This window comes from Petromyzon marinus, unplaced genomic scaffold, assembly GCF_048934315.1.
Source record: "Petromyzon marinus isolate PM22_M1 ecotype Great Lakes invasive population unplaced genomic scaffold, UKy_Petmar_22M1.pri1.0 PM_G_Scaffold_91, whole genome shotgun sequence".
Classification (NCBI taxonomy): Eukaryota; Metazoa; Chordata; class Hyperoartia; order Petromyzontiformes; family Petromyzontidae; genus Petromyzon; species Petromyzon marinus.
Genome location: NW_027423048.1, coordinates 591,847 through 619,751, shown reverse-complemented (window position 1 = coordinate 619,751; position 27,905 = coordinate 591,847). Strand labels below are relative to the sequence as shown.

The 27,905-nt window shown below is 46.8% G+C and overlaps 1 long non-coding RNA gene across 1 annotated transcript; it reads right to left on the bottom strand.

Annotated features, from left to right (window-relative positions):
* Positions 1-13,930: 13,930 nt before the first annotated feature.
* On the bottom strand, positions 13,931-15,703 carry LOC142922071 (uncharacterized). The gene is made up of 3 exons (XR_012939808.1): positions 15,651-15,703; positions 15,285-15,346; positions 13,931-14,139 (listed from the first exon to the last, which is right to left on the bottom strand). It is a non-coding gene; the product is annotated as an uncharacterized LOC142922071 (long non-coding RNA).
* Positions 15,704-27,905: the final 12,202 nt, after the last annotated feature.

Genomic DNA, 27,905 nt, shown 5'->3' with positions numbered 1-27,905 from the left:
CCAACCTGGACATCGATTCCCATGCTCGCTGCTACTCAACTGACATCCCTACGAGAGAGAGAGGCTCTACCTTGGTAAACAACAACAACCACCACTACCACCAGCATGAGAATTTCTCACCTCGGATTTCAGTGCAAGTGCGGATCGGCAGCCTCCTGTTACTCGCGACGTCACGCGAAAGCAGGTTGGGGGAGTGTGAATACCTTGGTGACATGACGTCACTAGCGAGGTACACCTCCCGCTGGCACTTCATGCCGATGAGGTCATGCTGAGTGGTGACGTCACAGAGCGGGGATGGAATTTAAGTTGATTTAGCTTCATTTTTCATTGCCCCCTCCCTTGGGTGCGTGAACTCAGCAACAACGTGGACATTATTGTCCACGTACGTACACACACTGTGTGTGTAGTGGGGGGCAAAGGCGGTGCATTGGCCAGTCATCTGAGTCAGTCGACCCATGGCATCTTATCATCAACTTATTTATTTAAATTTATTTTTATTTGTATAAATTTTTTTATTTTTAAAATCTTTTATTTTGTTTTCTATCTACGTGACTTTACCGAAAGAACCAGGAATATGGTAGCGTCTTCTCTATTTGTTGCAGAGGTTCAAAGTTCAAATCCGACAGGCACACCTGGCTACCCCAGTAACATTCACCACAATATGCGCTGTTCTGCTTCACGGCGGATGTCAAACAGAGTATTGTGTCATTCACAACGCACAGGTCATTGCATGTTGGTGTCACGGTCAAAATTGTGGTTAATTCCAGACATTATCCGGAAACTCCACAATGTAGATGACGCGTCAATGATCGCCCTCTACCGACAGACTCATGCCACGTGCAGGCTGGTGGAGGGCCACCTTGTACCACACAGGGGCAGCTGCCACTAGGGGGCGGCCTTCGATTGTTTGAGATGAGGTTCGATACGAAACACCGAGTTCAGTGGTTCTTAACCTTGTTGGAGGTACCGAACCCCACCAGTTTCATATGCGCATTCACCGAACCCCTCTTTAGTGAAAAATAAAATGTGATTTTTTTCAAATTCAAGACATAGATATGTTTTTTACTGGTACACAAAATGAGCCGTGCATGAACATTACCTTGTTCAAAGAATAAAACCAACACAATGCATAAACTCACAACAAATTACATACCTGGAAATCTATGTGACTTCTGCTGTTGCCTTTGAGAGATCAGTTCAGATATGCGTGGCTTCACCTTGGCAAGTGCCACTCTCATGTCATTTTCACAGCAAAGTCTGTTCCTTTTCTTCGTTTTTATGTCCAGCATCCTCGAAAAGGATTGCTCACAAAGATATGTTGTAACAAATGGTATAAAAAAAATCCAGGGCTTTCTTAGCAATAACTGGATACTTGTTCATTTGTCGACACCAAAACGTTGAGAGCGTTGTTGTTCTGAAGAGTTGCTGTTGAACCTGGCTCTGCTGAATTTCAATGATTTCGTCGAGGAATTCATCATTGACATCTGCTGTTTCAACAGCAAACGTGAACGGCTGTCTCACCCATGCTGGATATGACTCTCTTGTAGGGAAATATCCGTCGAGAGACTTTGCAAGCTCATCTAAGTGCGTGGCAATTGTTTGCTTCAGTTCCGTGGATACAGAAATATCTCCGATTCCAGACACATCTTCGATCTTACTTGCACAGTCGTCCAGAAGCGGGAAGTTTGCGAAGTTATTGTTCTCTGTTCGTCGTTTCCATAACGGTAGCTTTTTTTGAAAAGCCTTCAGGTGTTCTTCCGCTTCCATGATATTGACTCCACCACCCTGCATCTGCTGATTGAGATGATTGAGAGCTGCGAATATATCAGCCATGTACGCTAAAATGAGAATGAACTCAGGATTTTTGAAGCAATCTGCATGGCAGTGTTGGTGCTCTTGCAAAAACAGGGCTAATTCCACATGCATGGCAAAAACACGATTCAGCACCTGTCCCCGGGATAACCACCGAATATTAGAATGGAGCAGAAATACCTCAAATTCAGAGCCCATTTCTTTACACAGCTCACTGAAGATGCGGTGCCTCAGAGCACTTTTTCGCACATAGTTCACACATTCCACCACAGTTTTTAATACTTCTGTCATTTTTGGAGGTAAGGTTTTTGTTGCCAACGCATGCCTGTGCAGAATACAATGCGTCACAATGATGTGTGGTGCATCGGCCTTTACTAGCGCACCAAAACCAGACTTTCTTCCCAGCATGACTGGAGCTCCGTCCGTACAAACTGCAGAAACCATATCCCATGAAAGATTGTTGTCTCTGAAGAAGTCATCCACAAGCTTCTTCACATCGGCTGCCTTCGTTGTTGTAAGAGGCTTACAAAATAAAAACTCTTCTTTTATCATGTCGTCTTTCACATAGCGTACAAAAACAGCAAGCTGGCTTAGATCAGAAACGTCTGTGGTTTCGTCGAGTTGAAGGCTGAATTTTGCCGGGCTTGAAATCAGATCCGCGACTACTTGAGCCAAGATGTCTTTACTCATGTCTTCTATTCTGTCACTGACGGTGTCATTTGAAAGGGGAATTTGGGATAATTTACCTTCGGCCGCTGTTCCGAGTATAAGATTCGCCATCTTTAATGCAGCTGGTTTCACAAGTGTTTCACCAATGGTGTGTGGCTTGCCCTGCTTTGCGATCAGGTAAGCAACTTCGTACGATGCTGTCAGGATCGGTTTGTTAACAGGTACAAATCCAAGAGCAGGCAGAGTGGCCCTTTCATCGAATCTGGCTCTCTTCACCCTGAATTCAGCAAGTGTTGTGTTCTTGTATTCCCCGTCTCCATGCAGCTTCAAGAAGTGTTCCTTTAGTTTTGCCGGTGCAAGACTAGAGTTGCTCAACTTGGCGTTGCAAATCATGCAGATAGGACGCTCACTCCCATCACGTTCCGTGATACATGAGAATCCATGTTGTACATATTCGTCCGACCACTTTCCTCTTTTGCCCGACATAGTTAGTATGGACAAAATATTAAAGAAATCACACGACGTACGACAACAACAGTCACACGTTGACTACTGAGTACGCACTAAATTCCCCGCAGCGCTGATTGGCCAAGCAGTGTAGCATGATCATCTGCAGCCAGTGATGGCCAAGCGGGCCGTGTGTGTCATCACAAATTTACACAATAATTCAAGTGTGTCCGGACCTCCGTGGCGGGGGCTCTGCCGAACCCCTGAGATCGACTCACCGAACCCCTGGAGTTCGATCGAACCCAGGTTAAGAACCACTGACCGAGTTGCTGAGGCAATTAGGCAAGCGACTTTTGAGTGCAAATATGTTGTTTATAACGTAGTGAATGCTTGAGAGCTTAATTGTCTCTTGCTCCTGCTCACAGATTTACCCAGCCCACAGATCTTACATATGAAAAGCTAACGGTCAGTGAGGTCAGCAGCACTGTAGGTTCTGGTGTCAAGCACATGGGCCCGCATTCGCTGGTCCACTGCTATATAGTCCAGCGGATGTTCTTGCTTGGACCCGGCGTGAATCCATGATGTTGTCTGGATGCACAGATGCCAGAACAGCGTGTTGGCAATGACAAGCCCACAGGCTGCACAGAAGTCTAACAGCCTCCTACCGTTGTTATTGAGTTGATCTGGCCCATGCCTTCCAATCGCTCCAGACCAGGTGCCAGTATCATAACCAACTCGGGCATTGAAGTCACCCAACATGATGACTCTATCCCGAGGGGCCACTTTTAGCTAACACCTGTGACAGGAGGTCATAGAAGGAATCTGAATCCACGGGCTTGCTTGCATCCCTCCACTGATGTTCATCTTTGGTGGGGGCGTAAGCAGCCACCACCACCATTCTCTGCCTCCTGTTGATGGGGAGGCGAGCCCAAAGTAGCCTGGGGCTTACAGCTTCCCACACCTCGCCGCCACCTTCCCACGCCGCCTTCATTCTTTTTATCAGAATAAGAGCCACTCCTTGTTGTTTGGCAGTCTCCTGCCCCGAGTGGAGGACTCTGCACCCCTCATGATGATTGGAGTCAGAGCCGGTCCACTGGATCTCCTGAATGCCACAGAGATCCAGGCGGTACCGGTCCAGCTCTGTACAGAGTAGCAGCCTCTCCTCCACGTGGCCACTCTCAGTGGTTTTTTGCCATTTCTAGAGGAACCCCAAGGGTAAGGATTCAGGCATTGCTCCTCGCAATGTTATCGTCTGGCATCACAACCACCAACAACACACCTGTATTTGAATTGCAAGTAACTTTAATGAACACAACGCAACCCAAACAACTGTTCGTTTGAAAAACATATCCTAAAGAATCGTCACTGGGTGTTGGCTGTGAGCGGGAATCAAACTCGGGTCGTCATGTTTGTAGAGCAGCGCACTAACCGCTAGACTACACACACACACGGTACACACACACGGTACACACACACGGTACACACACACACAATACACACACATGCACAGTACACACACACAGTACACACGCACGCACAGTACACACACACAGTACACACACACGCACAGTACACACACACACGCACGGTACACACACACGCACACGGTACACACACACGCACAGTACACACGCGCAGTACACACACACGCACAGTACACACACACGGTACACACACACACGACACACGCACAATACACACACACGAACAGTACACACTAGAAACGTCATTGTCTGTCTGTCTCTGTGGACGCAACTTGCGAGGAATTGTACTCAAACACTGTGGGGTTTACGTTTCAAATAAAGTGCCCAGATACCACGCGATAAGCCCCGTGGTGAGACAGTGCTATTCCTATTTCCAATCCGTCAACATGAAAGTAGTTAAATTAACAATTTATTACTAATCTGCATATACATCAAAGGCAAAGTTGTGAATGTGTGTGTCTGTTTAAAATGTTTAGCGTACTTCCCGACACGCACCAAGCTTGAAATTTGCCATGTGGGTAATTTCCAGACTGTACACCATGCAAACATTATAAAAATAGACTTTTGTATATTTTTTTGGGGGGCCACGCAATAATGGATAAGCATGAAAACTCCACGATACATAGGACTTACTTTGATTAGAATCTTGGAATTGATTGTGTACATGTTGAAATTGGTAAATGAGCATTTTGAGCACACTACTGTTTTAATAAATGTTCATGATTCTGAGAATATAAGTGTAATTCTGAGCATCATAATGACCATATTGGAATTGTCATGAATGGGGGTTCAATTATTTTTTATAATAGGAATGCGGTTTTGAGCATGACTATTGATATTTCGGACTCATTTATGACAATAGATTGATGATTAAATTGCGATTTTGTTTTGCTCATCAATCAGGATACTGTTAATGATGCGCATGCCCATAAATTGTTGAAATTACTAGAAATGCAAGTTGTGTATACTCTCCAACCCCATTCCTCTACCTACCCATTCCCTTGACGGGCTCCGTGCCCACTTAAACCCATGACGGTGACGATTCCACCTCTCGCTGTAACAATCAAAGCACCTCCAACTTCTGAATGCAAAGGTGCTGGTTGGTGCAACGCCAAAACACATCGTCAACGCCGCTCCCAAGCCCGCCCTACGTTAGTTAAAGCGTTATGATCAACAAAATAAAAAGTTCCACAGAGGAAACTAAAATGACATTACGCAGCAATCCCCAAAGTCGCACGCGGTAGGCTACACGACTCGGAGCACAGCGTCAGACTTCAAGACTTGCATCGCCATCATCATCATCATTCTTCCTCTCCACAAGTCATCGCACGTCATTATTCAACAAGCTGCACACACGTGCAAGTAACCTCTCGACCCGCCACCTGCACAGTTAACGCGATCAGACCCGGGGGTCAAATAAAAATTGTGTCGTCTTTGGTGACGTATTGCAATCGGTGTCATTTTAATGATGTACGTACAGCAACTGCTGTACGTACATCGAATTATATCATTGACAACGGGGTCCGCTTTTGCGATATCTGCGTGCGGTCTTTTAATTATATAGATACGTAGTCAGTTAATTAGTATGGGGTTCCTCTATAAGGAATTGTAATTGTAAAATGTATTACTTAATAATACGCTTCCAGGCCGCACTTAGCTTGTAGCAGTCAAAGCAGTTAAAATGACTGTACATATGTAGGTATGAAATAAAATAGATTTAAATAAAATAAATTTTATTTATTAAAACATTTCATTTAACGTAGGTATAAAATAAATTTAAATAAAATTAATTTAATTCACTAAAAAATGAAATTTAACGTAGGTATAACATAAATTTAAATAAATGTAATTTATTAAAAATTTAAATTAACGTAGGTATAAAATAAAATAAATGTAATTTGAATAAATGTAATTCATTAACAATTAAATTAAACGTAGGTATAAAATAAATTTAAATAAATTTAAATTATTAAAAAATTCAATTTCATTTAACGTATGTATAAAATAATTTTTTTATTACAAATTTAAATTAAATTTAACGTAAGTAAAAAATAAAATTAATTAAAATTATAAAAAAATAATCATGTATAAAAAATTACGTATGTATAAAATAAATTTTTAATTAATTAACATTTTAAATTAAATTTAACGTAGGCATAAAATAAATTTTAATTAAATTAATAATACAAACTTTCGCGTAGGTATAAAATAAAATGTAATTAAATTAAATAATACATTGTTTTTATTTTCTACCTCCGTGACTTTACCGAAAGACGCAAAGAGTGTGGACCCACGTGACATCAAAGCTGTCCTAGTCTAGGCAAGGCCTCAGGGCGTACCGGGCCTTTCACAACAGCAGCAGCAGCAACAACGGTTCTCTTGAGAAAATACTTAAAAAAATAAAGTCAACGTAGCTTACCTTGACACTCGCGAACTTTAATGATTAAAATAATTAAAACAAAACTAAACACTCGCACGCACATGGGCGCGCGGCGTTCAGCGTGTAGGGCATTAAAAATGGTAGCGTCCTCCCGCGATCTGATTGGTCGCCGCGTGCCAAAGTGGGGAGGGGGGGAGGGCCAGCAATCCGATTGGTCGAGAGGCAAACCTGGGCGCGTCTCCGGCGATGGTGCGCAGCGATTGGTCAACGGTTGTCCTATGCTAATTTTGGTATGCTAATTAATTTTAATCTGTATGCTAATGCGGTATATTTATCCATACTCATTAAGTTTAATGTTTATCCTAAATTAGTTAATAATGTATGCTCGTTTAGTTAACATTCTATGATAGTATCGTTATATTTTTTATGCTATAACAGCAGTGCATACTGGCTGTGGTGGTACCTATAATTACAGTAGTGCATACTGACTGTGTTGGTACCTGATATGATTACAGCAGTGCATACTGTGGTGGTACCTGCTTTCACTACAGCAGTGCATACTGACTGTGGTGGGTACCTGCTAAGGTTACAGCATTGCATACTGCTTATATGCTTCATCACGTGTCGTGAATGTGATAGTTTCATCCCAGAAATGGTGTTCTTGACCGGCCCAGAGCAGACATTTCACTTTGCCTTAGAACCTGAGGTTGGGATAGCATTAGCAATTCCAAGTTCTTTATGTGACCAATAGCAACGAATAATGTGGCAAGCATTTGAAATGAGTGGGTTAAGACTGACTGTACTTCACTCTTATCGACCATTAACATGAGTCTGTGTGACTGGTGTTGTGCTGCCTCGGCTGGTACCAACTTCTTCTTTGACCACGTGGACCACGCGGATGAATGGTCTACGCGAGTCGAGCGACCGATGGAGAAGACCTATGGGGGCACGCGGCGGGAGACTCTCAGGTGAAATCGTGGAAGTCGCATGACAGAAGCCACGAGTGGAGGATAGATGCATGCTGACGGGACGTCGTCTTCAGTTTAATTTAAGTTTCACGTGTCAGGTGTAGAGCCCTGTGAGCCGTGAGGCCCTTGACTCGGGTGCAACCGCAACAAAACAAAAACGTGAACATATTCATGTTGTGGGTCACTGTTGACGATGTGGGTCCCTACTGACGAGGTGAGTGTTCATATTCATGTTGTGGGTCACTGTTGACGTGGATCCCTACTGACGAGGTGAGTGTCCATATTCATGTTGTGGGTCGCTGTTGACAATGTGGGTCCCTAGTGACGTGGTGAGTGTCCATATTCATGTTGTGGGTCACTGTTGACGATGTGGGTCCCTAGTGGCGTGGTGAGTGTCCATATTCATGTTGTGGGTCCCTACTGACGAGGTGAGTGTCCATATTCATGTTGTGGGTCCTGATTGAAGATATGGGTCCGGATTAAAGAGGTGAGCGTCCCTTTTGATGTGGGTCTCTATTGACGAGGCGAGCATCCCTGTTGATGATGTGGGTCCCTGATCACGATTTGGGTCCGTGTTAACGATGTAAGCACTGAATTGGTCCTCGTCTAATAGCCTATATGTTCTACCATATGTAAACCCATACGACAATAAATGTTACAATACATAGCATGTATAAGAATTCATATTCATGTCAACCACCACTCACCCTCCCCTCGACTCACTCCCACGCTCAGCCCTCCACTAGGGTACCCCCCCCCCCGCCCACACCGGTGGCAGAGGGCCTTGTTGGACCCAAGACACCTCTCCTTCTTTCCACAGAGCTACAAGACAATCAGAGTCTAGTCGTCCTACACATCGTCAGCAAGACGGATGAGGTGAGCTACGTGTGGCTGTGTGTGGCGCCGAGCGTGAAGATTTTCTTCACTTCTGCGGCGTGCATCCACGTCAACTTTCACCATCAAGCGCGCCCAGACTCCTCCACGGCTCCGCTGTCTCTCCTGCCCTCGTCCTCCTGCTTCCGCTCCGTCCGATCGCCCCCCTCTCCTCCCGCCCCTTGCCGTCTCTCTTCACTCGCGCACTCCGACCTCCCTCGCCTTCCACGTCAGGAGGTACGCCCGAGATACTCGTCCTGCCCGCACCAGCGGCTCACGCATCGTCTGACCGCGTCTCCGTTCATGCAGGTAAGGGCACCATCACGGCGTAGCGGTTAGCGGCGCTGCGCCATTCTCGCTCACGGCCAATACCAGCGACAATTAGGGGCCGTCCGTGAATGACGTCACGCACCTAGGGGGGGGGGGGGGCGGGGTCAGACGTTTGTGACGATGTGTGACAAGGGGGGGGGGTTGAGAAAAGTGACGTCACATCAAATTGCGCAACTTTAAATAAATATAAACACGTTCAACTTAATTAGACTTTGTAATAAATGTTTTCTACCTACATCAGTATGCAGCGCCACATTAACTACGCACTACAGTGACAACAATAGTTTAAAGCGGTTTGAAGCATGTTTTATATTTTTTTGGGGGGGGGGGCAGAGCTTTGTGACGTCATAATTGAGGGGGGAGGGGTCTGACTTTGTGACGTCGTGTGATGATGGGGGCGGGGTCAAAAATCCTCTAAAATCGCGTGACGTCATTTAAGGTCGGCCCCTTACCTGAAGCAGTCCTGAGCGTCACTTAGGTGGACTCAGCCATAATTAAGGAGGTGGTGAGGTGGGTGGGGGTGCTAACATCAGAATTGGAGAGACGAGCGGCCAGACGTGGTTCTGTCCACGCCAGCCCCTGGTGTTGTTCCATCACGACCCTCACCGTTGCTCGCTAACAGCGCACGCCCAGTGGGAGTCGATGAGTCCGTGGGTTTCTGTGTGAGTCCGTGGGTCCACGTGTGGGTCTGTGGATGCGTCAGTCTACATTGGGGAGCCTTTGTCTTTGCAGTTTGGGGACTAGTGCAGCACTAGTGTGTAGTAGTGTATAGTGTAGTGTATAGTAGTTTAGTGTATAGTGTAGTATATAGTGTAGTGTATAGTAGTGTATAGTAGTATAGTGTAGTGTATAGTAGTGTATAGTGTAGTGTAGTGTATAGTAGTGTATAGTAGTGTAGTGTATAGTGTAGTGTATATTGTAGTGTAGTGTATAGTGTGTAGTGTATAGTGTAGTGTATAGTATAGTGTAGTGTATAATAGTGTATTGTATAGTAGTGTATAGTGTAGTGTATAGTAGTGTATAGTGTAGTGTATAGTAGTGTATAAGTGTATAGTGTAGTGTGTAGTACTGTAGTGTATAGTGTAGTGTATAATAGTGTTTATTGTAGTTTATAGTGTAGTGTATAATAGTGTTTAGTGTAGTGTATAAAAGTGTTTAGTGTAGTGTATAGCGTAGTGTATAGTGGTGTAGTGTATAGTGTAGTGTATAGTGTAGTGTATATAAGTGTAGTGTATAATAGTGTTTATTGTAGTGTATAGTGTAGTGTATAGTTTAGCATACTAGTTATTACGTGACTAGTGTAGCTAGCCAGGTGGTGACCACACCCGTGCGTGCATGTCCACTCGTCCATGTCTGCAAGTAAGCGCTCGTGTGTGCATGTGCACCCGCGTGTTTGTTCGTGTCTGTATGTACGCACAGTTACACATGGTTCGCTCGTGTGGGTGTGTAGTGGAACGCACTGCTCATGAAAAAGTTGCCTCGTTACGCGATAAATGATGCGGCACAACAGGAGGGAACTGCAGGGATGAGGCTCTCCGCTCTTGGTGCTATGAATTAAAACAGTGCCAGAGTGGAGAATCCTGTCCCTACAGCTCGTAGATGTGACGGAGCGAGAGTGATCAACGGACAGCCACCATGGTTGCCAGGTAAGGGGAGACCTCACCTGGAACTCTCCTGCACACGTGTTCCCCGTAAACATTGTCGCAATAAACGTACGATCAGGAATCTTTAAAATATCAGACCTTTGTTGTTCCGCAAGAATATTAACGCTCAAACTCGTATCGAACTCTTCATGAATTCACTTGGTCAAACAGTTCAGGTACTCGGCAAAGCACTTCACCAACCGGTATGCAACAGTTAAACAATCTACTCCAAATCAACACCGAAATGTCAAATTATCATCCACCATTGACTTCCACATCGATGGAAGCCATTTGCCATGACGTCCAAGCCATTAAACACCGGAACAACGAACGTGCCATTCAAGTACATCTTGAAACCCATTATCTGAAGTACTTTGTATTAAACAATAACTAAATAATAGAAACACATTTACAATATTTAGCGAAGTTATAGTCACGGACTTTTTCCAACTTTAGCTCAACAGGACCACAAAAGCTCAGATATTGGTTCATAATAAATTAATCAATCTGATTGAAATCATCAACTGGCTAAACACTTTTCGATTTCAACATCACCTTATAAAAGAATAACATTTTAAATATAAGCGCACAACTTTATCTATCTGTGATGAGCGCTGCACTTTCCGTTGTTTTCATGCAGGGGGCGCTGCAAACCTACGCACCCCCTGCATGGACGACGGAGGCGCAGGGACAGACGTTCGATTACGTTGGAATCGATCTGCAGACGCCGGTCTTCTCGCACGGCCAGCAGCTCGATGTCGCCTTATCTCGATCCCGCAATCCCAAACAGGTGAAAGTCCGCATCGAACCGAACCCCCGGCAAGGCCATCGTCTAACTTAACGACGAGAGAAAATTAACGCGAAATATCGTTTTCAATGAATAAGCTTTTAATGAAGAAATACAATTATACAATTCAAGACATAATACAATTAAAAGCTGTTTCATTTTCAAACTTCAAGACGGAGCATCGGGAGCTTGCGTGGAGGCATCGTTCTTGTGCAATTTTTTTCGTGACTTTCCTGGCCCAAGGCCGCAAATGGTTGAGAGGGGCGCCGCAGGCTTGCTTCAACCCTTGGTCGTGAACATCCAGACGTGAATCAGCAAGGAGCATTTCACGTCCTAGTTCGACAAAATCTACGTCAACACGTAAGACAAAACTACAATTCGTATTGTAGAGAATGAACCTCCTCTACGTGTAACTTTTAAGCAGTATGCCTTGTAACTGATTAATGATCCGAGCGTGCTCCCTATTTCAAAGACAATGAGTTGCTGCAGAGGCCGACGCTTCGTGAAACACAAAAGTACCCTTTGACCTGTATCACAAGAACAACGTGTCTCACCTGAGTTCTCTGTACAGGTTACTTCCAAACACACACACTTTGTCCTAACATTACTTAATCAATCTAGATTTGAACACTTAATCAATGTTTGACCCTCATAGACAAAATGTTACATGTACACGCACAATCAGACAAGTATTCATTCTTAATTATTGACAGGCATATTAACAAAATTGAATTACTGCAGTGAAATATCCTGCATCAGGTTACATCGTATTAACAAGAAGCTATTTTAAAAATACGCACAATCTGCTTAACAGTGGATGTAAAACATACTATTGTGCCATTCAAAACGAATAGGCCATTACATGCTGGCGAATTCTAAACATTAGCGACAAATTACAAAACTGAGATGAAACATCAATCATCGCCCCCTACTGACAGCTTCTTGTTCACATACTCTTTGGTTCTTTCAGTAAAGCCACGTAGGTAGAACAAATAATAATAGATCACGACGTTTCGATCGTAACACAAGCGGTCGTCCTCAGGCGGAAAAAATAATAAATGCTGGCCGGTGCAGGGCCACCACCCTGTGCCACACAGGGGCAGCTGCTACTTGGGGATGCTCTTCGAGTGCTTCAGACGAAATACAAAACTCCGAGTTGCCGAGGCGATTACGCAAGCACCGTGTAAATGCAATTATTATAACATAGTGAATGCTTGGGGGCTTCTTGGCTCTCACTCCTGGTCAGAGATCTCCCCAATCCACGGGTCCAAAAAGACTGGCCGCTCGCTCTTACTCTGCAGGTTGAACCTAGGAATTGAGTGTTCAACTTCACATTCTTGTCATTAAAGGCCTGTGACAAAGGTGCATCTATTGTGGCGACATCGTCTCTGGCTTACACATCTACCGGGTCTCCACTTGACGTTGTATTGTCTAGGAGTAACTCCACCTCCACTTCCACAAACTGCCGGGAGTTGCCTCGCTCTGCCTCACAGTCAGAATTCACCCCCTGCTTGACGTTGCCTCCATCAATGTGAAGGTCCGATTTTGGAGTTGAATCTTCATCTCCACATTTCACCTTCACTTCTTCGCTATTCACCATCACTTCTTCCCTCTTCACCATCACTTCTTCCCTCTTGACCATCACCTCTTCATATTTCACCTTGATACCTTGAAAAGTGTCCAAGCTGGGATTTTCTTCCGGTTCTTGTTTCATGAGGGATGGGCTTATTGTGGCACTTTGACTTTCACAAGCTGATTTCAGACTCCACTCCTTGCAGATCTTCTGATGCTTCCATGTACTCTGGTGTACTTGAAGATTTTATGAATGTGTAAACGCCTTCCTGCAGAGTGAACCTGAAGGGTTTCTCTCCCGTGTGTGTTCTCTGGTGTGTTACAAGAGGAGATGAATGTGCAAACGCCTTCCAACACACACTGCACCTGAAAAGTTTCTCTCCCGTGTGTTCTCTGGTGCACTTTAAGATGTGGTGACTGTGTAAACGCCTTCCCGCACAGAGTGCACTTGAAGGGTTTCTCTCCCGTGTGTGTTCTCTCGTGTACTTGAAGATTTGATGAATGTGCAAACATCATCCCGCACAAAATGCACCTGAAGGGTTTCTCTCCTGTGTGTATTCTCCGGTGTTTTTTAAGAACAGATGACAGTGAAAACGCCTTCCCACACACAGTGCACTTGAATGGTTTCTCTCCTGTGTGTGTTCTCTGGTGTTTTTTAAGAACAGTTGACTGTGAAAATGCCTTCCCACACACAGTGCACTTGAAGGGTTTCTCTCCCGTGTGTGTACTCTGGTGTCTTTGCAGACTTGATGAATGTGCAAACACCTTCCCGCACATCGTGCACCTGAAGGGTTTCACTCCCGTGTGTGTTCTCTGGTGTCTTTGCAGATTTGATGAATGTGCAAATGCCTTCCCACACACAGTGCACCTGAAGGGTTTCACTCCCGTGTGTGTTCTCTGGTGTACTTGAAGATGTGGAGACTGTGCAAACGCCATCCCGCACAGAGTGCACTTGAAGGGTTTCTCTCCTGTGTGTGTTCTCTGGTGTTTTTTAACAACAGATGACCGTGAAAATGCCTTCCCACACACACTGCACTTGAAGGGTTTCTCTCCCGTGTGTGTTCTCTGGTGCTGTGTCAAATTTCCAGTCCGATCCGTGCTGTATGCACGCTGGTCGCATTGTTGACTTGTCATACCGAGCTGCGCTGAGTGCATTTGCTCCATCAGACCAATTCTGCGGAGGAAGCGTCAGAGGAAGCGTCAGCTGCAGACAGAAAAAAATATCCACACCATCTACACGACAGTATCGAGGCACAGAGGAATGCATATATAGTCACATGTGACTTACACGTCTATACTTATTCATATATTCATGATGTAGTAAAAACGTTTCCCAAATTCATCACAGGTCTGTGATGGCACACAATGAGAGGGCAAATGGTTATAAATATGCCTGGAAGCCCTCGTATCTTCAAAATGAATGTTCACCCATACCTCTAAGCACACAATTTCGGCAGTCTGGCTACAAAAGGAATATATATGAGAGCTAAATTCAGCTGACATAGCAAAGGGTGTTGAAAACAATACTATTTGTGTTAGGCAGAAATGCATAAATCAACGTTCAATCGCAACTTAGAGGTGTGAATCCAGGCTCAGATGTCCTTGAATGCTGGGATGAACAGTTCCGACTTCAGCTGAATGTGTGTGCTGTGTTAACTTCCTGTTTCCATTTATATGAAGAGTTCCAGAGGAAAACAAAAGTAAACTATTGTTACGCTATAACCTCCGTGTTCAACAGAGTTAATAGACGTTACTGCAAACACAAACTGTACACTGTCACTGGGTAAACAGGCGATGGCGTGTCTAGAATCACGCCTGGCCACCTTCATCTGCTTGGCATGAATGCTTCCTCACTCCACCAAGTAATTAATTGAGGATCAACGAACATATCCGAGGCTAACTGGAGTTTGCGTGTCTCTCTCCGTGGTGAGATGTTAACTACCTCACCTGGTATACAGGAAGTCGTGGGTTCGATCCCGACCCTGACACCTGCTGTATATTTGGAGTTTGCGCGTCACTCCGTTTAGCATCTTTGACCGATAGACATTGACACACATATTCTTGTTGATTTCGATAAAGTTACGTAGATAGAAAATAACAATAACAGATAATACAATTACATTAAATAAAGACTACTTGTCTTGCGATCAAAACGTGAGTTTTTTTGCTTTATTTACAATATTTTTTTATTTATTTTCATTATGTTATTTTTATTTTATTTTCTATCTACGTGACTTTACCGAAAGAACCAAGAATATTAATTCCTGCAGTCACCAAAGTTTTAAGTCAAAACATTCACACACGTTGACAAAGCCTCACCTTGTGTTGTTGTGGGCAGGTCGCTTCTGATAACAACAGCGGTATAGCAGCTCAGGCTTGGCCTGGTGAAAAAAATAAAAACTGCGTGAATATTTACAATAAAACAAAGTTACAAAGTAGCGAGACGGGTGAAGACAAATTAAACTTAAGCGAGATAATTAAAGTGAATGCAATCAGGCGAGGGCAGGAGGCAAGGCCCCGCGTGGCAGGGCCCCGTGTTGTAAAGTTCCAACCTGGACATCGATTCCCATGCTCGCTGCTACTCAACTGACATCCCTACGAGAGAGAGAGGCTCTACCTTGGTAAACAACAACAACCACCACAACAACCACCACCACAACAACCAACACGATGATAATTTCTCACCTCGGATTTCAGTGCAAGAGCAAAGCGATGGCTTCCTGTTACCTCGTGACGTCACGCGGCAGTTGCATGTGACATGACGTCACGTCCGGGGTACAAGACACACCCCTCCCACGAGCGGCTCCGTAACTGAATAAAATTATGTTAATGAGCCCGGGCCATATGTCGAGGGATGGGGGCGTGGTTGCTGAACCCGTCCCAATCAACTCGCGACGGCTTTCACGAACTCATTATGTTAATGACCCGCCAGTCACTGGGCGTAGCTTTGCTCAAATAAGGATTGTACCGGAACAGATATCGGCAGTGACCAAGAAGAGGTGACGTCACGCTCAAGGGCGCGGTGGACGGGGGTGGGGTGAATACCTTGGTGACATGACGTCACTAGCGAGGCACACCTCCCCCTGGCGTTTCACAGCGATGAGGTCATACTGAGTGGTGACGTCTCAGAGCGGGAATGGAGTTTAAGTTGATTTAGATTCATTTTCCATTGCTCCATCTCTTAAACAGAGACCCCTTGCGTGCGTGAGCTCAGCAACTACAACGTGGACATTACTGTGTGTACACACTGTTTCTGTGTGTACACAGTGTGTGTACACTATGTGTATACACTGTGTATACACTGTGTGTGTGCACACTCTGTGTATATACTGTGTGTGTACACTGTGTGTGTGTACACTGTGTGTATACACTGTGTGTGTACACTGTGTGTGTGTACACTGTGTGTGTACACTGTGTGTGTGTACACACTGTGTGTGTGCCTGAGTCTCTGTGTGTGTGCCTGTGTGTGACACCTGATAATGATTGCTTGTGTTGCAGTCGAAACGTCGTGAGAATTTAATCGTTTTATAGTTTTGTTATTTTATTGTTTCCCTTCTACGTGACTTTACCGAAAGAACAAGAATAAATATCAGCTCAATGTTTTCAAGTAAATACATTTTGGGTAGTGAATAAATTATAGTCTAAAGAAGCTACACATGACGAATTGTAGGCAATTATAGTCATAATCAAAGACATGTTTAAACAATCACGTGGTCCCTGTAGTCGCCGTTAGAGACACAAAATCTGCATAAAAACAGTTCATCAACATATATGAATACGTTGATTCGAATAAGCAGAGTTAATTTCCTATTTATGGCATGCCGGCTATGTGTCAGTTTTCGATATCAACATCACCTTATAAAAGAATAACATTTAAAATAAAAGCGCACAACTTTATCCGTGATGAACGCTGCACTTTGTCGTTTTCATGCAGTGGGCGCTGTAAACCTACACGCGCCCCCTGCATGCGAACGACGGACGCGCAGGGACAGACGCTCGATTACATTGGAATCGATCTGCAGACGGCCAGCAGCTCCCTGTCGCCTCATCTCGATCCCTCGATCCCCTACCAGGTGAAAGTCCGCATCGAACCGAACCCCCGGCAAGGCCATCGTCTACTTAACGACGAGAGAAAATTCACACGAAATGTCCTTCTCAACGAAGCCTTCCGGATGTAAATTGATACAAGCTTTTAATGAAGAAATAACAATCATCTAATTCAAAACACAACACAATTCAAAGATGTTTCATTTTAAAACTTCAAAACGGAGCACGGGGCGCTGGCGTGAATGCGTCCTTCGTGTGCCGTAAATGTTGTGACTTTCCTGGCCGAAGGCCCTAAAATGCTTGGACCCTCATTGGTGCACAGCGTCTCAACAACAGAAGTGGGGCTTGCTTCAACCAATAGATACGAACATCCAGACGCGAATCAGCAAGGTGCATTTCTAGTCCCAGTTAGACAAAATCTACGTCAACACGTAACACAAAACTATAATTCGTGTTGTAGAGAATGTACCTCCTCCTATACGTGTAACTTTTAAGTGGTATGCCTTGTAACTGATGAATGATCCGAGGGTGCTCCCTATTTCAAAGACGATGAGTTGCTCCAGACGCTTCGTGAAACACAAAAGTACCCTTTGACCTGTATCACATGGAACGTGTCTCACCCGAGATATCTATACAGGTTACTTCCAAACACACACACACACACTTTGTCCTAACATCACTTAATCAATCTCGATTTGAACACTTAATCAATGTTTGACCCTCATAGACAAAATGTTACATGTACACGCACAATCAGACAAGTATTCATTCTTAATTATTGACAGGCATATTAACAAAATTGATTTACTGCAGTGAAATATCCTGCATCAGGTTACATCGTATTAACAAGAAGCTATTTTAAAAATACGCATGGTCTGCTTAAAAGTGGATGTAAAAAATACTATTGTGTCATTCAAAACTTGTAGGCCATTGCATGCTGGCGAATTCTAAACATTAGCGACAAATTACAAAACTGAGATGAAACATCAATCATCGCCCCCTACTGACAGCCTCTTGTTCACATACTCTTTGGTTCTTTTAGTAAAGTCACGTAGGTAGACAAAATAATAATAGATCACGACGTTTCGATCGTAACACAAGCGGTCGTCGTCAGGCGGAAAAAATAATAAATGCAGGCCGGTGCAGGGCCACCACCCTGTGCCACACAGGGACCGCTGCTACTTGGGGATGCTCTTCGAGTGTTTCAGACGAGATACGAAACTCCGAGTTGCTGAGGCGATTAAGTGAGCACCGTGTAAAAGCAATTATTGTAACATAGTGAATGCTTGGGGGCTTCTTGGCTCTCGCTCCTGGTCAGAGATCTCCCCAATCCACAGGTCCACAAAGACTGGCCGCTCGCTCTTACTCTGCAGGTTGAACCTAGGAGCTGAGTGTTCAACTTCACATTCTTGTCATTAAAGGCCTGTGACAAAGGTGCATCTATTGTAGCGACATCGTCTCTGGCTTACACATCTACCGGGTCTCCACTTGACTTTGTATTGTCTAGGAGCACGTCCACCCACACCTCCACTTCCACAAACTGCTGGGAGTTGCCTCACTCTGATTCACAGTCAGAATTCTCCTCCTGCTTTACGATGTGAAGGTCCCATTTTGGAGTTGAATCGTCATCTTCACATTTTACCTTCACTTCTTCGCTCATCACTTCTTCATATTTCACCTTCACCTCTTCATATTTCACCTTTATACCTTTAAAAGTGTCCAAGCTGGGATTTTCGTCCGGTTCTTGTTTCATGATGGGCTCATTGCGGCACTTTGACTTTCACAAGCTGATTTCAGACGCCGACTCCGCTCCTTGTGATGCTTTTGTGTTCTCTGGTGTCTTCGAAGATTTGATGAATCTGCAAACGGCTTCCTGCACAGAGCACACTTGAAGGGTTTCTCTCCTGTGTGTGTTCTCTGGTGTTTTACAAGATCAGATGACTGTGCAAATGCCTTCACGCACACACTGCACTTGAAAGGTTTCTCTCCCGTGTGTGTTCTCTGGTGTTTTTTAAGAGCAAATGACTGTGAAAATGTCTTCCGACACACACTGCACCTGAAGGGTTTCTCTCCTGTGTGTGTTCTCTGGTGTCTTTTAAGAGTAGATGAATCTGAAAATGTCTTCCCACACACACTGCACTTGAAGGGTTTCTCTCCTGTGTGTGTTCTCTGGTGTGTTTTAAGAGCGGATGACCATGAAAATGTCTTCCCACACACACTGCACCTGAAGGGTTTCTCTCCCGTGTGTGTTCTCTGGTGTGTTCTAAGAGTAGATGAATCTGAAAATGTCTTCCCACACACACTGCACCTGAAGGGTTTCTCTCCGGTGTGTGTTCTCTGGTGTGTTTTAAGAGCAAATGAACCTGAAAATTTCTTCCCACACACAGTGCACTTGAAGGGTTTCTCTCCCGTGTGTGTTCTCTGGTGTGTTCTAAGAGTAGATGAATCTGAAAATGTCTTCCCACACACACTGCACCTGAAGGGTTTCTCTCCCGTGTGTGTTCTCTGGTGTGTTTTAAGAGCAAATGAACCTGAAAATTTCTTCCCACACACAGTGCACTTGAAGGGTTTCTCTCCCGTGTGTGTTCTCTGGTGTGTTTTAAGAGTAGATGAATCTGAAAATGTCTTCCCACACACACTGCACTTGAAGGGTTTCTCTCCTGTGTGACTTCTCTGGTGCTGTGTCAAATTTCCAGTCCGATCCGTGCTGTATGCACGCTGGTCACATTGTTGACTTGTCGTACCGAGATGCTGTGCTGAGGGCCTTTGCTCCATCAGACCAGCGTCAGCTGCACACAGAAAATAAGAATATCCACACCATCTACACGTCAGTATCGAGCCATGGAGGAATGAATATATACAGTCACATGTGACTTACACGTCTATATTCATTCATGTATTCATCACTAGCTGTACTACCCGGCTTCGCCCGGGACTTGGATCTACCACGTCCGGCCGCCTATATCTCCCCAGTGGCGATGTTCACACCACAACAGTTACTCGTTTGAGGCTGAGTCGACCTAGGGGAGGCCCAGAAGCGGTTCAAATAATCATCACCGGTGGTGGCCGTGAGCGGGAATCGAACTCGGGTCACCGGGTTCGTTGCGCAGCGTAGCGCTAACCGCTACACTACAATGCGTTACGCTTACACACACACACACACAGACACACACAGACACACACACAGACACAACAACAACAACCGCCATTCGCCACTAAGTGGCGGTGACGTCACCACGACGCTTGTGCCAGGCTATGTGCACCCTGAGGCCACGTGAAGTGTCGAACGCCCGCTGGCAGGAGGTCACGGGGCAGACCCAGGTGCCACGGGTCGACTGACTGAGATGACTGGCTGATGCACCACCTGTGCCCCCGACTGTGCCAACCTGCTGTGCTTTAGCCACCCGGCGCTCCGCTCGCTGTTGTGAGTGTCGCTCCTCCGCCCTCCGTTGTGGTTGGAGGGCGACTGCCTCCAACTGCCCAGTAGCATCCTTCACGAGCCTCCTCCACAGAGGCCGATCTTGACACCGCTGGTACCAGTCATCGGCAAGTCCACTCAGCTCCACGTCCTCCTGTACCACATCACTCCATCTCTTCTCTAGCCCGTGCCGCGCCCGCTTAGCCCCCTCAATCCGGCCAAACAAAAGCTGTTTCGGCATGCGGTGGCTGGGCATGCGGGCTACATGACCCAGCCATCGCAGCCTTGCCTGCCGGAGGAGCTCACCGATGGGACCCTGCCCAGATCTTTCAAGGATTTGTGAGCTCCTCACACAATCCAGTCTGGTTAAACCCAGGATGGATCGTAGGCAGGCCAGCCTAAATGTTTCTAACCGGCGAAGATGTTCCATTAGGGGGGTCCACGTTTCGCAAGCGTAGAGAAGGGAGGGAATGACCGTGGCCGAGAAGACCTGAAGCTTAGTGCGGAGCGACAGACCAGGTAGCTTCCACACAGCGTTACGCAACCGATGAAAAGATATTGCCGCTCGACTGATTCGGAGTGAGACCTCTGCTGTTAAACTGGAGCCAGTCATAAGCACACTGCCCAGGTATGGGAAACTCTCCACTCTCTCCACAACTGCCCCATCACCGATTCGGAGTTGTGGGGGTGGAGTGTCCGATGGTACAAAATACCCAGGCAGGTGCTTAGTTTTGGTGGGGCTGATGGTAAGGCCCCACCTCTTAGTGGCACGCTCCAGTCTCAGCAGCAGCGTCTCCAACTCCTCCTCTGACTGAGCAGCTATTACCAAGTCATCAGCATACATAACGTGGTTGAGCAATAGGGAGCCATCCCTTGACCGCACCCGGGCATCGATTAGCCTCCCATTATATCTGTACCATATGGAGATTCCCCCGGTACAGCTATTGAAGGCTTCACGAACTACGTGGTCAAAATAGATGTTAAATAATGTGGGAGCCAGAGGACATCCCTGTCGCACCCCAAGGTGTACAGGGAATGGCTCTGACTCCCGGCCACGTAGTTTTACCCGGGCCCGCTCACCATCATGAAGGTCCTTAATGATCGTGAGCAGAGGGTCAGGTACTCCAAAAGCACGAAGAACGACCCAGAGCCCAGGCCTACTGATGGTATCATAGGCCTTGACCAGGTCAATAAAGCAGAGATGTAGGTCTTGTTGGAATTCCCTACACCTCTGCTGTAGCAGACGGACAGAAAATATGGCATCTGTGCAGGACCGCCCTTTCCTGAAACCGCATTGGGGCTCCGCAAGCCTCTCCTCAGCGTGCCTGGCAAGGCGATGCTGAATAATCCTTGCCAGGACCTTTCCCGGCACACTGAGGAGTGAGATGCCCCTGTAGTTGTTACAGTCTGTGCGGTCCCCCTTCTTAAAAAGGGGGACCACCAGGGCATCCTTCCAATCCTGCGGAACCCGTCCAGTGGTCCAGACTGTTGTTATGATGTCATATAGGGCAGTCTGTGCACAAACGCCACCCTCCCTCAGCATTTCGCTTGGGAGATCATCTCTGCCCGCTGCCTTTCCTGGTCTCAGACTCCGGATCGCCTTCAATACTTCCTCAGCAGATGGCGCCTCAGCCAGCCACTCACAGGGGGTGACTTCATCCAATATTTGAGGCACCGCAGCCTCAGCAGGGTCATCCTCACTTTGTGCCACGATGTTTTCCTGGCTGAGGGATTTTCCCTCCCCCAGGACCTCACAGAAATGCTCAGCAAATCTGCGAACCTGTTCCTGGGGGTCGGAAATTGGATCACCGTTTTTTCCCCTAATGATGGTAATAGGTGTGGCGCTGCAGGTTACTTTTTTGATGGAGTTAAATAGAGATTTGTGATCACGGGCCACTGAGGCAGACTCCATCTCCTCAGCAACCCGCGACCACCACCCATCCTTGCAGCGCCTCACGGCTCTCCGAACCTCCGAGCGAAGGCTGCGGTAAGCCTCCTCATTCTCTGACGTGGGATTCTGTAGCCGATGACAGTGGGCCTGTCGCTTTTTCTCAACCATCGTGAACAACTCCTCTGTCATCCAGGGTGTCTGGGGAGGTCTGGACCGCGTACCCAAAGCAGCCATTGCAGCTGCATGAGTCACAGTCCTAAACCTCGCCCATTTACCCTCGACATCAGGAGGAGTCGGGGACGATGCCAATCCCAGCCGCAAGCGATGATGAAATTCTCGCTTGCAACTTTCATCAGATAACTGAGACCAGGCCACTTTAGGTTGGAATGGGGTCCTGGGTGTACACCCACCACCGGAGTGGAAGAATGGCAGGCGCATCTTACAGATGACTAGTCGATGGTCAGAGGGCAGATCAGCTCCACGGTAGGTCCTGGTGTCAAGGACATGGGCTCGCATTCGCTGGTCCGTCACTATGTAGTCCAGCAGATGTTCTTGCTTGGACCCGGCATGCATCCATGATGTTGTGTGGATGCGCCGATGCCGGAACAGCGTGTTGGTAATTACAAGCCCATGGGCTGCACAAAAATCTAGCAGCCTCCTACCGTTGTTATTGAGCTGATCTGGCCCATGCCCTCCAATCACTCCAGACCAGGTGCCAGTATCATGACCAACTCGGGCATTGAAGTCACCCAACATGACTCTATCCCGAGGGGCCACTTTAGCCAGCACCTGTGACAGGAGGTCATAGAAGGCATCTGACTCATCGGCTTTGCCTGCATCCCTCCACGGATGTTCATCTTCGGTGGGGGCATAAGTAACCACGACCACCATTCCTCGCCTCCGGTTGATGGGAAGGCGAGCCCAAAGTAGCCTGGGGCTTACAGCTTCCCACACCTCACCGCCACGCTTCCACGCCCCCTTCATTCTTTTGTTCAAAAGAAGACCCACACCCTGTTGTTTGGCAGTCTGCTGCCCCGAGTAGAGGACTGTCCACCCCTCATGGTGGCAGGAGCCAGAGCCGGTCCACCGGACCTCCTGAATGCCGCATAGATCCAGGCGGTACCGGTCCAGCTCCCGACAGAGGAGTGGCAGCCTCTCCTCTGCAGTGAGCGTTCGAACATTCCACGTGGCCAACCGTAGTGGCTTTTCGTTGTTTCTGGAGTAGCCCCGAGGGTAGTTATTCAATCTCCTGGCTCCGCCAATTGGGGTTTGGCCAGGAGACGTCATAGACGCCTGGCCCCCCGGGGCCTCCGGCACAAGCTTAGTTGTTACATATTTCAGTTTAATTCGTAGTTTCGTGGTAATTAATTGAAGGTGGAGGGGTTACCAGCCCCTCGCACCCGTCCAGAGCCCCCGTTTAGCCCCTGTGGTGGACGCATATGCCATGAGGGGAGGAGCCAATCAAAATTGGATCTCCCCCCACAGCGCTGTCCACGACAGAGTTGCCCGTCCGGCACCGCGAGGAGGTAGGGGGTTGTTTTGCCGGACACACAGACACACACACACAGACACACACACAGACACACACACACACAGATACACACACACAGACACACATACACACACGCAAACACACAGACAACGCTAACCGCTACACTACAATGCGTAACTCTTCCACATGCGAGGGTCACGTGACAGATTTGACGTCACAGCTCACTTGCCGTCCAAAAAATCTATACATTATTGAGCTCCCTTCCCCCCATGAAAACACAAAAGTGTATTTGTATAATGTTTGCACGGTGTACAGTCTGGAAAGTACCCACATGGCAAATTTCCAGTTTGTTGCATGTCGGGAAGTACGCTAAACATTTTGAACAGACAACACACACAATCACAACTTTGCCTTTTATATATATTTGGAGATGCAGTGAAAAACTTTCCCAAAATTCATCACGCGGTTTCAGTTTTTTGATTTTCAGTTTGATTTATTTTGGTTATAGTCCCGTGAGCCATTCGGCTCTTGAATCGGGTGCAACCACAACAAGCAACAAAACAAAAACACGACCAAGAAAATCATCTTACAGTGACTATGTGTGACTGTGCAAACAGCACTGTCATGGCACGCAATGAGAGGGCAAATGTCATAAATATTCCTGTAAGCCCTCGCATCTTCAACATTAATGTTGCCATAGAAACGTTGTGGGGTTTTTTGCTTCATTTAAAAAAATTAGTATCTGTTATTTTCATTTTATTTTCTATCTACGTGACTTTACCGAAAGAACCAAGAATATTAATTCCTGCAGTCACCAAAGTTTTAAGTCAAAACATTCACACACGTTGACAAAGCCTCACCTTGTGTTGTTGTGGGCAGGTCGCTTCTGATAACAAGAGCGGTATAGCAGCTCAAGCGGGCTTGGCCTGCTAACAAAAGAAAATAAAAACTGCGTGAATATTTACAATAAAACAAAGTTACAAAGTGGCGAGCCGGGTGAAGACAAATTAAACTTAAGCGAGATAAAGTGAATGCAATCAGGCGAGGGCAGGAGGCAAGGCCCCGCGTGGCTAGGCCCCGCGTTGTAAAGTTCCAACCTGGACATCGATTCCCATGCTCGCTGCTACTCAACTGACATCCCTGAGAGAGAGAGGCTCTACCTTGGTAAACAACAACAACCACCACCACAACAACCACCACAACGACCACCACTACCACCATGAGAATTTCTCACCTCGGATTTCAGTGCAAGCGTGGATCGGCAGCCTCCTGTTACCTCGCGACGTCACGCGGGTAAGCAGGTAACGTGACGTCACTTCCGGGGCAAGAGACACGCCCCTCCCATAATGAGCGGCTCTGTAACGAGTGTGAATACCTTGGTGACATGACATCACTAGCGAGGTACACCTCCCGCCGGCACTTCATGCCGATGAGGTCATGCTGAGTGGTGACGGCACAGAACGGGGATGGATTTTAAGTTGATTTAGATTCATTTTCCATTGCCCCCTCCCTTGGGTGCGTGAACTCAGCAACAACAACGTGAACATTATTGTGTGTACAGTGTGTGTGTACACCGCCTTTGCTCCCCACACACAGTGTGTATGTACACACTGTGTGTGTACGTACACACTGTGTGTGTGTGTACACTGTGTGTACGTACACACTGTGTGTGCGTGTAGTGGGGAGCAAAGGCGGTGTATTGGCCAGTCATCTCAGTCAGTCGACCCATGGCATCTTCTCATCAATTTATTTTTTAAAATGTATTTTTATTTGTTATTTGCATTACATTTTTTATTTTTTTAATATTTTATTTTGTTTATGTTTTTGTTTTCTATCTACGTGACTTTACCGAAAGAACCAGGAATATGGTAGCGCATTCTCTATTTGTTGCAGAGGTTCAAAGTTCAAATCCGACAGGCACACCTGGCTACCCCAGTAACATTCACCACAATATGCGCTGTTCTGCTTCACGGCGGATGTCAAACAGAGTATTGTGTCACTCACAACGCACAGGTCATTGCATGTTGGTGTCACGGTCAAAATTGTGGTTAATTCCAAAACATTCGGAAACTCTACAACGGAAATGACGCGTCAATGATCGCCCCCTACAGACAGAATTATGCCACGTGCAGGCCGGTGGAGGGCCACCTTGTGCTACACAGGGGCAGCTGCCACTTAGGGGCACCCTTCGATTGTTTGAAATTCAATACGAAACACCGAGTTGCTGAGGCAATTAGGCAAGCGACTTATGAGTGCAAATGTTGTTTATAACGTAGTGAATGCTTGGGAGCTTAATTGTACCTCGCTCCTCCTCACAGATTTACCCAGCCCACAGATCTTACATATGAAAAGCTAATGGTCAGTGAGGTCAGCAGCACTGTAGGTTCTGGTGTCAAGGACATGGGCCTGCATTAGCTGGTCCACTGCTATATAGTCCAGCGGATGTTCTTGCTTGGACCCGGCGTGAATCCACGATGTTGTCTGGATGCACAGATGCCAGAACAGCCTGTTGGAAATGAGAAGCCCAAAGGCTGCACAGAAGTCTAACAGCCTCCTACCATTGTTATTGAGTTGATCTGGCCCATGCCTTCCAATAGCTCCAGACCAGGTGCCAGCATCATCACCAACTCGGGCATTGAAGTCACCCAACAGGATGACTCTATCAGGAGGGGCCACTTTTAGCTAACACCTGTGACAGGAGGTCATAGAAGGAATCTGAATCCACGGGCTTGCATGCATCCCTCCACTGATGTTCATCTTCGGTGGGGGCGTAAGCAACCACCACCACCATTCTCTGCCTCCTGTTGATGGGGAGGCGAGCCCAAAGTAGCCTGGGGCTTACAGCTTCCCACACCTCGCCGCCACCTTCCCACGCCGCCTTCATTCTTTTTTTCAGAATAAGAGCCACTCCTTGTTGTTTGGCATTCTCCTGCCCTGAGTGGAGGACTCTGCACCCCTCATGATGATTGGAGTCAGAGCCAGTCCACTGGATCTCCCGAATGCCACAGAGATCCAGGCGGTACCGGTCCAGCTCTGTACAGAGTAGCAGCCTCTCCTCCACGTGGCCACTCTCAGTGGCTTTTTGCCATTTCTAGAGGAACCCCAAGGGTAAGGATTCAGGCATTGCTCATTCTGTGTAACTTCCTGGATAATTAAATTATCATCATTTACACTCCGCACCCAGTTGTTATTTTTGCTGTCATCTGATGTACCGATTTGGGGAGGCATCACGCGCGTGCAGGGGCAGAGCCACAGGGGGGGGGGGCTGGGGGGGGGCTTAGCCCCCCCTGAAATTTTGGGAAAGTCGGTAATCGGGATAACCCGATATCTGGCTGCTGCAAAATGCTGCAGGCTGCCACCTTGTGCTGCCATCTTGTGCTGCCCTGCAGGCTGCCACCTAGTGCTGCCCTGCAGGCTACCACCTCGTGCTGCCCTGCAGGCTGCCACCTTGTGCTGCCACCCTGTGTGCTGCCCTGCAGGCTGCTTGAGCGGCAGCCTTTCGAACTTATCGGCCACGTCAGCGGCTCCGACCTAATAATAAACTCCGCGTTCAAATCCAATAAAATGTGTTTCATACATTTGTGGCGCCCATTGGAAAACATAAACTGGATATCGCAGAATGTTGAAGTCAGCAACCCCCCAAAGTCAAAATCATGGCTCCGCCCCTGCGCGTGTGGACAGATGGAGGGGAAACTCGTGAATGTTGCGCGATTCTAGTTTATCGATAATGAAACTGTTCCAGTGGGATAAGGCGTTGCTGGAGAGCGTTACGGTATCCATCATGACGCCCACTCTCCCCCCCCCCCCCCCTTGGTTATCATTTGCAATCAATGCAGAACTAGTGCACCACTATACGCCATCATGAACACTACAGCCGACTTAATCGAGATCCAAAACGCACAGAAATTACAGTGATACTCTGATTTAACGTCGCTTCGCAAATTACGTGGTCACTTTATTAACCTCGCCACCCGATTTGCGTCGCCTCAACCCCCACACTCACGTCGCTGACAGCATCACCGTTCGTCCTCTCTCGTTATCCATCGCCTCTCAGCCCCTTCGCCTCCACCACCACCACCTACTACCACCATC